This window comes from Oreochromis niloticus, linkage group LG20 (assembly GCF_001858045.2).
Source record: "Oreochromis niloticus isolate F11D_XX linkage group LG20, O_niloticus_UMD_NMBU, whole genome shotgun sequence".
Taxonomy (NCBI): domain Eukaryota; kingdom Metazoa; phylum Chordata; class Actinopteri; order Cichliformes; family Cichlidae; genus Oreochromis; species Oreochromis niloticus.
In genome coordinates, this window is record NC_031984.2 from 27,712,434 (window position 1) to 27,722,790 (window position 10,357).

At 41.1% G+C, this 10,357-nt stretch overlaps 1 long non-coding RNA gene across 1 annotated transcript; it reads right to left on the reverse strand.

Annotated features, from left to right (window-relative positions):
* Positions 1-1,019: 1,019 nt before the first annotated feature.
* LOC112843348 (uncharacterized) lies at positions 1,020-3,516 on the reverse strand. The gene is made up of 3 exons (XR_003215650.1): positions 3,379-3,516; positions 3,155-3,236; positions 1,020-2,132 (listed from the first exon to the last, which is right to left on the reverse strand). It is a non-coding gene; the product is annotated as an uncharacterized LOC112843348 (long non-coding RNA).
* Between the last annotated feature and the right edge of the window lie 6,841 nt (positions 3,517-10,357).

Sequence of the window (10,357 nt, forward strand, 5' to 3'; positions counted from 1 at the left end):
GCAAGTTTTTACATGTGTTATTCCTAAGGGACGTTTTTTCCCCCAATGTTATAGGCGATATTAGGGTTTTTTTTGTTTGTTTGTTTTTTACATTTAATCTAACTTGAGTATTTTTCACCTCTTTGAGTCATTTTATAAGACTCTAAGAGTCTTTATAAGACAGTAAGACTGTTTTATTATGTTTATTTTTATTTTAAAATGACAAGGCATAGAAATTTACATCAGCACTCCATCATTTAAGATTACGTCATGCAGGCTCAGTTTCATATGCAGGTTTACAGCATTTGTTCCATAGACCAGAAAACCATATTAACCAAACATTGAAGGCCACTTACAAAAACTCACATGCAGGCTCAAAAGCCCATGAACACAGCTGCACTACTTCAGGTTACTCTTTGTTTACGTTATTCTTTTAAAAATTGTGTTTACTGTTTCGGCTGCTGTAACACAGGAACTACTCCACGTTTGTGATGAATACAGTACATCTTCTCTTGGATTAAATCAGTGGTTCCCAAACTTTTTTTGCTGGGCCCCCCTTTGTTTACAAGAAAAATGTTCGCGCCCCCCCCGCGCACATCCTCCAACCACACACACCCATATTTTGCTCCATTGCGGTTTATTTCACACCTCAAACATTTAGTAAAAAATTAAGCAAATACGAGTAATCTGCAATAAATTACAGGTAGTAAGGAAATAAACTACTAACTCTAACTACTACTAACTCATAATGTTTAATAAGCTTCATACAGTTAAGCACAATCACTGCATGACAGAAACACAAGCTTAATCTCTCTTAATAATAATAGTAACCAGCTATGCTGCTTATTAAATAAAAACAAACAAGTTACAATGCTTTTATTTTTATTTTAGTAGAGACTCAAAACTTAGAACAGAAAGCTGCTGGGGTTTGGAAAAGAACTGAACAAATATTTTAAATATACTTTAATCGTTTCTCATCTCCTTTGGGATGCCGTTTCTGCTCCTGGTGAAAATAGTTCCTTCTGAATTAAAATGTTTTAATGTTAAATGTAATTCAGAGTCAGCTGTTTACATTAGAAGAGAACATTTTTCATCAGGAGATACGACAGGTGAAATATTCAGTTTAAAATCTACTGACAGCTCTCCAAGTAAGACTTTAAAATTAAATAAAACAGTCTGGTTATGAAGCTGAACTTTAATCTCAGCCAAACTGATTTGCTCAGGAACAAATAAAACACCGAAATAAACCAAACATTAAGATTAGAATAAGAGTAAAATTGTAAGAAGTCATCAGCTGATGCAGTTTAAGGACACTTGTTCTTCTGTGCAGTCTCACCTGGAGCTCACGTTTCTAGTTCATGCCATCATGACCAAAGATTCTTCAATTAATAGTTTAAAGATGTCCATGAATGCACTGCTAACTGCTCTTCAACCTTATAAAAATCAACATGCATTTTGAATAAGAAACACTTTGACAAAACCAAAAGCTTCACTGTGCTTAGTGATTTATATGTCTAAAAAAACAGGTTCAGTTTGTAACTGAGAGAGCGGCTCGGTGACGCTGAATTATATTTCCAATAGAAACACAATTTCATATGTTGTAGTAACAACACACTGCCACAAGATGGCACCCTAGGCCTACTTTACCATGCTGTTCCAGTAAAAAAGAAAAAGTGACAGAGCCTTGAAAGAGTGACAGTGACACTTTTTATGAACTCATCTGTAATGTGTCACCTTTTCTGTAGAATGAAGAAGTGCTTCCCTTCTTTTAAAGGAAATACAGGCTTACAAAGATCCTCTAAACATGTTTCTGAAATAATCCTAAACACAATCATTAAATCAAAAATGCAAGAAACAATTTAATTAATCACTGTTCTTCACTTAATTCCTTAACGTATTACAAAAATAAACAAAAACTCTTGTGCTGTCTCACCTCTGTCAGTTTTCATGTTGCTGCAAGAACAGGTGGAGGTGCAGGTGGAACTTTGACTTCACTGTGGTTTGTATGTGCAGGCAGGAGTGTGAAATCTCAGGACAGCAGAGCATTGTGGAGCACGGTGACTCCTGCTGCGACGCCCCCGTCTGAGTGTCCTGAGTTCTTGGTCCTCAGCAGATGGCCCACACACTCATTTATCACCATGTCTTTACCCTGCCTGTAAGAAAGCAAAGAAAAAGCTAACATTACAAACAGCCAGCAACCAATCCCTTTTACTCCACCGCCCAAAAACCAGTGACAAACACTAGCTAGTATTAACTTGGAATCAAAGTCCACTAATCCCCAGGCTCCCAGCATAACATACAGTGCAACACAAACTCCACAAACTGTCTTGCTTCAGCTGACTTTCCTTCACCTTCTCTCCAGAGAATCTGTTGTGCTCTTTTCAGCACGAAGCCACACTCCTGCTCACTGATCGTCACCTCTGTTTAACCTGGTCTCAGCAACTTTGTCCCATAGCTTGCACATCCTTTCCACCTCCATCTTTCTTCCCAGCCACCTGATACATACCTTTTCTCCTTCCTTAAAAGCCAGCCTAAGAAATACGATTTTATAATTGCCCAATAAAGTAAACTGCCATTTTCAAAAATCGTATTATCCAAATTCATGCAGCGTGGCTAAATTAAGAATGAATTACAAACCCTAGCTTCCTTGCTAACATGATTAACAACTAAATACTATCATAGTGGAGGTGTAAAATTACTACTAAAATAGCTCGTATGAACCCTGATACTGACCTATGTATTTATCAAAACAAATGATCTGATATTACAAAGAAAACTAATGATTGCTTTTTACAGTATTAGCCCAGAGTGATGTAAGGCAGGGTGGTTAGTCAGCCATAACTTGCTGACAACTTGTATCTGGTAGCTTTTTCACATCCTAATCAATGTTGTTGTCAAGTGTGTCTCGTATACACTATTATCTCAGTCACAGTACAGCATGCATGAATCACAGTAGATACACAGTAATGCAAAACAGCAGGCAGTCATGTATGTGTCATCACTGTTTTGACTGAGGCTAGCTCATACATGGAATGCAAGCAAATGCTGCACGTGTGTGCAGATCCATGCACTGCTTAAGCTTCCCTAGTTTAACAAATGGTGAGCAATAAACAGAAGTTTCAGCATTTGCTGGATTCTCAACATTTTTAAAGATGCGTCTGTCCCCCCGCTGTACCTCCTCCTTCTCACTGAGGCTTCAAGACAAACCGTTCTGCTGCTGCCAAGGCCATTGATACTGTTTTGTCCCTCTCTGCACCCTGTAGACGAACGCAACCACAGAGAAACAAATCAGAGGAATAAATGTGAATGACATTGCTTACACTGAACAGCAACACCCAGGTGAGGATTATCTAATGCCAAATTTTCCAAACAATGAAAAGCACGTGTCCTTTTTCTCACCATGTCTAGAGTGTAGAGGTCAGCCAATGTCGCTCAGATCTGCTGCACAGCTTGAGGCTGGTCCGGGAAGAACCTCTCCAGGACTCCAGGTCTGGCGAGCACTTCCTGAACCTTCTTGGTACCAGCCAGGTGAGCGCTGATATCTGACACTGACACTTCACAGCTCGAGAGCGCTCCATCAGAAGACGAGCATCCCAGCTCTGCAATTGAAAACAGACAATGAATTCTCTGCTTGTCTTTTTATCATTAGATGTTAGGGTGCCTGGGTCGTCGACCCAGTGTTTTTTTGTTTTTGGTTCTTTAATTTTGTTATTTCACTATATTCTAGCTTTGCTTTATGGGTTATAGGATTATTCTTAGTTTAGGTTCTCTGTGTGGGTTTTGTTAGAGTTTTAGTGTTCTGGTTTTCTGTCTGTGATCCATAGTTGCTGTCTCCCCGTGTCCAGTCAGTGTCTGTGTCTGCCCTGGTCCCACGTCTCTGTTCCCTCTGTTGTAGTGCCTGCCTGTGAGTCTGTAGCTGTGTCCCAAAACGTCGGCTGCATCCTTCGGAGGACCCGGCCTTCGCGGTCTACGTGGGCCGGGTCCTTCAAAGACCGAGAAGGCCGGAAGTGCGAGGCTGTGAAATAGGACGGTCTAGCCTTCAGATTTGCGTCACCGCTGTGTCGGTGGAGTTTAATAAACTCGGCCGTCTGCTCCTTGCTATGTAAAATATAACAGGACACTGGCGTAAATTCTCGACCGTCTCACACTTCTGTTTAATCAGTTTTCTGTTTAATGTTTATTCAGCTGTGTGAAAATCCTGGAGGATCCCCCTGGCTTGCTATCGAGTGGGTGGGTAACAGACGTCTCCGAAAACGTCGGCGCACTTTTGCAAATATACGATGTCTTGATAAACCAAGCAGATATTTGAAATTTACACAGCTATTTTCTCACCTGAAAATATGTTAAAAGTTTATTTTGTGACCCAGAAAGATTAATAAGACTAATTTTAAAACTTAGTAGCGGCCGCCATTGTTGGCAGCTGAAATTTGGCTGGGCCGCGCTATGAATTCTGGGATATGGTGGGCCACGAAGGACACACCTGACCTATCCTTCAAATTCGGGGAAATGAAGGACGCATTTGTCGGCCGCATTTGAAGGAGTCGACGAATTGGGACAGCCTTCGTCGCCTGGCTGTGACGTAATCAGCCTTCAAATGCGGCCTCCGGAGGATGCAGCCGACGTTTTGGGACACAGCTTGTGTCTGTAAGTTCAGTCTGTGTTATGTTTCCTGTTTTACTTTGAAGGTCCGTGTCTTATGTTAATGTATCTGGTTTTGCTTCCCCTGTTTCGTTAGGCCTGATTTGCCCCAGCTGTGTTTCCCTCCTGTTACTCATTCCCTGATTGCTCCCTCTGTGTATATAAGCCCTGTGTTTTCATCTGTCTGTGTTGCGATCTACCCTCATTCATGCTGTGTGTTCTGGCTGTGTAAGTTTATTTGCGAGTTTGTTACCTTTTGAGTTACTTTCCGCCTCCGGGTGTCTGCACATTGGGTCCTCCTACTACCACTCCTGCCTGCACACAGCCTTCACATGACAGAAGATGTATTTCTGTATTAAAAAGTTCAGTTTATTGGGACACTTTGTGCTGGAAGAATTTTTCCAGCATAAAATAGCCTCTACCATTTCACTAACTTTTGGAATCTTATTTCACTGCTGCTAATAACGTTTTACACTCTGTCACAGGTTTTATAGCTTTGTTCGTTCAGACTTTCTCGTGGTTGAGATTCTTGACAAAACAGCCAGCACACCGACCAGCAGAGCGTGACAATAGTTGGTTTATATTACGCTGAGATTTGACAGACAGAGACAAAAGAATGAAGGAGAACAACACAGAGTCACGCTATCAAGGAGAACCTGGACAGTAGATTCAGCAGTTTGGCTTGAAACTTGCAAACTGTTTTAACTTGTCATGTCTGATTAAGTTTTCCTTCCAGGGTGCTCGCCAGTTTTCTTTCACTTGTTTCCTTTTCCTGCCAGCAGAATGCACACACAGCTGCAGTAACTACACACAATGTTGCAGAGAACATGGAGCAGCAACAAACATGTGTTGGTCTCTAATCACCCATTCAGACTGACACAGCGACAGGTCTGTTGTCACTTATATCAGCCAATCAGGGCAAGACTTGGTGTTGCTAAGCAGGGAAAAAAATAAACTCAATGATAATGTCGTTCCAGTTTTTCATGAATACGAATCACTTTAAGCAAGTCTGCAGGTTTCACTTTAGTGTTTTTAACTAAACTCTTTGATGTAATCATTCTGAGAGCAAATCAAAAGCTGGACCTGTTCAGAAGTGTAGTTGTCAGGCATGTAACCATTCCTGAGATACACCACGGCCACCTGTTTGCTGTCCCTCAAGTGAAAGTGACACAAAAGACACATTAATCCATGTCGACACACAGCGACCTCCATCTCCTCTTCAGCCAGTTTGGAGGCCTTCCTTGAAGTCTCTCGTGCTGCTGTCCACTGGGAACCCCGACATGTGCCTCTTCCCTGTGTCTATGACATGTAACAAATATAATAAAATAGCAAGGAATTATAAAGTAAATGACAAGATTTTCCATTTACTCTAATTTAACAGTAGTCATTTTGCAGAAGACAGTCATTTGGTTACTATAGTAAAAACTATTATGTCAAATTACCCAAAAACAAGAACAAAATCAACTAAACTTGCATTTTTCACTGCCTTCTGTAAAGTGTCAACAAATGCAGACACTTGGCTGTCTTCAGCAACAAAAACGCCATCAAAAAAGTCATCAGAGCAACATCAGAGAAACAAAAAAGTCTAACCATGGAAGGTATACAGAAATGGCTGAAGTTTGGCTTTGAGGGTCGGGGAGGACAAAAAGCTATTAAGGACCTTTTGATTTGCAATCCAGTTCTCCTCTAAAATATTAAGGATGAAGCAACAGTGCTCCTCTTTGCTATTCTGAAATGTGTGTTAAGCACAGTGTAGAAGGTAAATAGAAGCTTACTCAGCACCATCAGCCATCATGCTAAATTTGCATCTTCAAAAGTCAGTGCAGCCAGACTCAAACCTGATTCTAAATGTTCAGGAGATACTGTTTAACGTTTAGTGTTAACTTAAATCACTCATCATTTACAGTATAAGAGTTCGGGGTTATGGGTTAGCACTATCATGTTAGCCGTAACTTTATTAAATAGTAACTTAATTAGTCATGATAGAAGATAATACTTCTGTCCTAACATGGTTTTAATATGTTTCACTCGAAAATAAGCTAATTTTTACAGCATGACTTTAAGATAGCACCATTAAGAGGGTAAAAGACATCATAATTTGTACAAATGCATCTGAAAACTGTGATATTAGCAGTGGTTGTGCTACTCCACACAGCCAATTTAACATTAGTGGCACTGCTGCCACTGTATAAATAGTGTCCATTTCAATGGTGTTACCTGTAATCAGTTGCTCCAGTGTAATAAAAGCTTGTGAAGAAAGTATCAGGTGAAGATTGGGCGTTACTGGTCCATATGTATGGGTCGGAGTTGTAATGCTAAGAACAGCTACTGTATGGACTGGTAAGATGTGAAACGGACATATATAGGGTGTGTTAAAGGCCGCCTTAAAACTAAATGCTTCCCTGGGCTTTTAATTGCAGTTAGACCAGGGGTGTCAAACATACGGCCCGCGGGCCGGAACCGGCCCGCCAGGGGGTTTAGTCCGGCCCGGGGAGAAATTTGCATTATTAAAAACCCCCAGTAAACTTCATTTTCTTTAAAATCTGCAGTTCCTATGTTGTTCGCTAGGGGCGCTGTGTTTTAGTCAGTTCAATCGCTTTACCCGCTTTTTCTCTTGGAACGGGCACCCTCATCAGCGAAATGTCTTTGTCAAAAAAGAGAAAAGTGGACACAGAGTGTCGGATTTTTCAAGAAAAATGGACTTCTTCCTATATGTTCACGGAGGTGAATGGGAAACCCGTGTGCCTAGTGTGCATGCAGCAAGTTTCGGTGCTTAAGGAGTACAATATTCGGTGCCACTATGAAACTCAACATGGTGAAAAATACAACAGCTTGCACGGAGAACTGAGAAAACAGAAGGTAAATGAAATGTTGGTTGGTCTGAGGAAACAGCAATCTGTTTTCACCCGGAGCCGAGAGGTCAGTGATGCTGCGGTGAAAGCCAGCTACGTAATTGCTAGCCAAGTAGCATTAGCATCAAAGCCGTACTCTGAGGGGGAGTTCGTCAAAAACTGCATGCTGGAACAATCGGCAGATTTGGACAGCCAACTGAAACGCAAAGTGGAGTAATTTCTGGAATTTTCTGTTGCAATTGATTTGAGTACTGGTATTACAGACGTCGCTCAACTGGCCATATTCATTCGTGGAGTTGATGATACTGTCACAGAGGAGTTTCTCGAGTTGGTGCCTATGACCGACACCACAACAGCTGAGGACATTTTCCGCTCCGTAGTTGGAGCACTGGACAGGGTCGGGGCAGACTGGTCCCGCGCCGAAAGCCTGGCCACTGATGGTGCGCCGTCAATGATCGGGAAAAAAGCAGGTGTTGTGACCAAGTTCAGAGAGAAAGTACAAGCCGCAAATAGAGGGCGTGATTTTTGGACATTTCATTGCATTTTGCATCAGGAGGCATTATGCTGCAAGTCCTTAAAAATGGATCACGTCATGGAGGTGGTTATCCGAACTGTTAATTTCATCCGAGGCAGAGGTCTCAATCATCGTCAGTTTGACAGCCTTCTCAGTGACTGTAACATTACCCATGGTCTGCCATACCACACTGAGGTAAGATGGTTAAGCAGAGGTGCTTTGCTGAAGCGCTTCTTTGATCTACGTGGGGAAATTGGACAATTTATGGAGAAAAAAGGAAAACCTGTTAAGGAATTACAGTGCCCACTTTGGCTGCAGGACCTTGCATTTATGGTTGATATTACAGAGCACTTGAATAATCTGAACAGAATGTTAAAGGGACGCAAAAAAAATTGTAACACAGTATTATGACAGCATACATGCATTCAAGTTAAAGCTCACGTTATGGGAGACGCAGATATCAAGCGGAGACCCTGCTCATTTTCCGTGTCTCCGAGATGTGTGCCCAGCAAGTGTTAATCCTGATGTGAAACAGTACAAAGACAAGATTTCAGGGTTGCTGAGGGAATTTGAGAAACGATTTCAGGTCTTTAGCGAACTCGAGACAGGATTCGCAGTTTTTCGCTCACCATTCACAGTCAGAGCTTCTGATGTGCCTGTTGACATGCAACTTGAAATCATTGATTTGCGGTGTGATGTAGAATTCAAGGACAAATTTGCCTCTGTGGGCTTGGACACATTTTACAAGTATCTCCTACCACGCTATCCTAAATTGACAGCACTGGCTGCAAAAATGTTGTCCATGTTTGGGACTACCTACCTTTGTGAGCAAGTTTTCTCACTCATGACCATTAATAAAACAAAGCTACGCTCAAAGCTCACACATAAGCACTTAAATGAGATTCTGAAACTGGCTGCTACTCAGGATATGATGCCTGATATTGATGCACTTGTGCAGGCTAAAAGATGCCAAGTTTCAGGGGCAAATACTGAGCAAAACTAAATTCTATGGAATGCTGCTTTGAACGTTGCACTATAAAATAAACAAATGTAAATATTTGCTCTAGTAATTGCTGTGAAAGTCAGTGGTAGTCAGAAACAGATTTACAAGAGAAGACTATTGTTAAGTAAAATATTATGTCTTATGCATGCCACATATGTTATCTATGTGAGGTTTTTTTGTTTACATTTTATGCATTAACAAGGAAGGGGTCAAATTTACTTCATCAAATGTCTGTTTAAAACAGCTACCACTTAAGATTTCAAGTGTGTGGCCTCAATTTATGTGTTCAGAATTGCTTCCTAGATGTGGAAAATGGATTTTAAATTCATTCATTTCTAAATTTAGATGTGTTTGATGTATTTTAACATGCAGGGCAGTGTTTTTAAGTTCCACAAAACTGTTTGTTGACTAAATGTTTTAAAACATTGTACAATCACTGTGATCAGATTTTTATGTATAATGCACTTAAATAAATGTTAAACTGAGTAAAAGTGTAAAAGGACAATTAATTTAATGTAAAGATTTTTACAATTTATTTCTTCTTTGCACTAATACAAAGAAAAAAAGTGGACTTACTGTTAGTTCTATGTAATTTTGGAATGAGTTTACTGGTCTGGCCCCCTTGAGATCAGATTAAGCTGTATGCGGCCCCCAGACCAAAATGAGTTTGACACCCCTGAGTTAACAAAAAAACCCAAAAATAGAGGCAGCCCAGAGCCTTTTTTTTTTTCTTGGCACTCAGCCTACCTCCCATAGCAGACGGCCTGTCAGAGACTCAATCCTGCGTAGTTTAACTCTGAGAACACTCTGCTGGCCTCTTAACGCCGTGCACCACACAGCCGGTCAGAAGAACACAGGCAGTTCTGTTGTATTTAAAGTGTATCCCCGTTGGTCATAAGGTGTTACCCAGTCAGCCGTACCAACCACAACCTGCTTCAAACAGTGTTACCAGCTTCTCAGTAAGGAAAATCGGTATTGACTAGGGATGGGTACCGGTGTGGTTCTGACATAAACGGTAGTAACCAGACCGAAAAGCAGCGCACATTTCGGTGCTTTATTTCGGTGCTTTTTTTTTCCTGAGCCAATTCTAGCCAATCATTTTACGTTTCCGAGGATAGTAGGCGGGGCCAGGTACGTACGTTCTTTTAGAGCAGAGCTACAGATTAAAAATGCCCAAGGCGAAGCGATCAAAAGTCTGGCTGTACTTCACAGCAAAAGATGCAAACTCAGCAGCCTGCAACAAGTGCTTTAAGCTGATACTGTGATACTGTCAAAGGAGGTAACACCTCAAATCTGATGAAACACCTGGCGACGCATAGCGTTTTTTTTAAAGCCGAGAAATGCCCCATGTTTGATAGCTTGCTGCGAGAC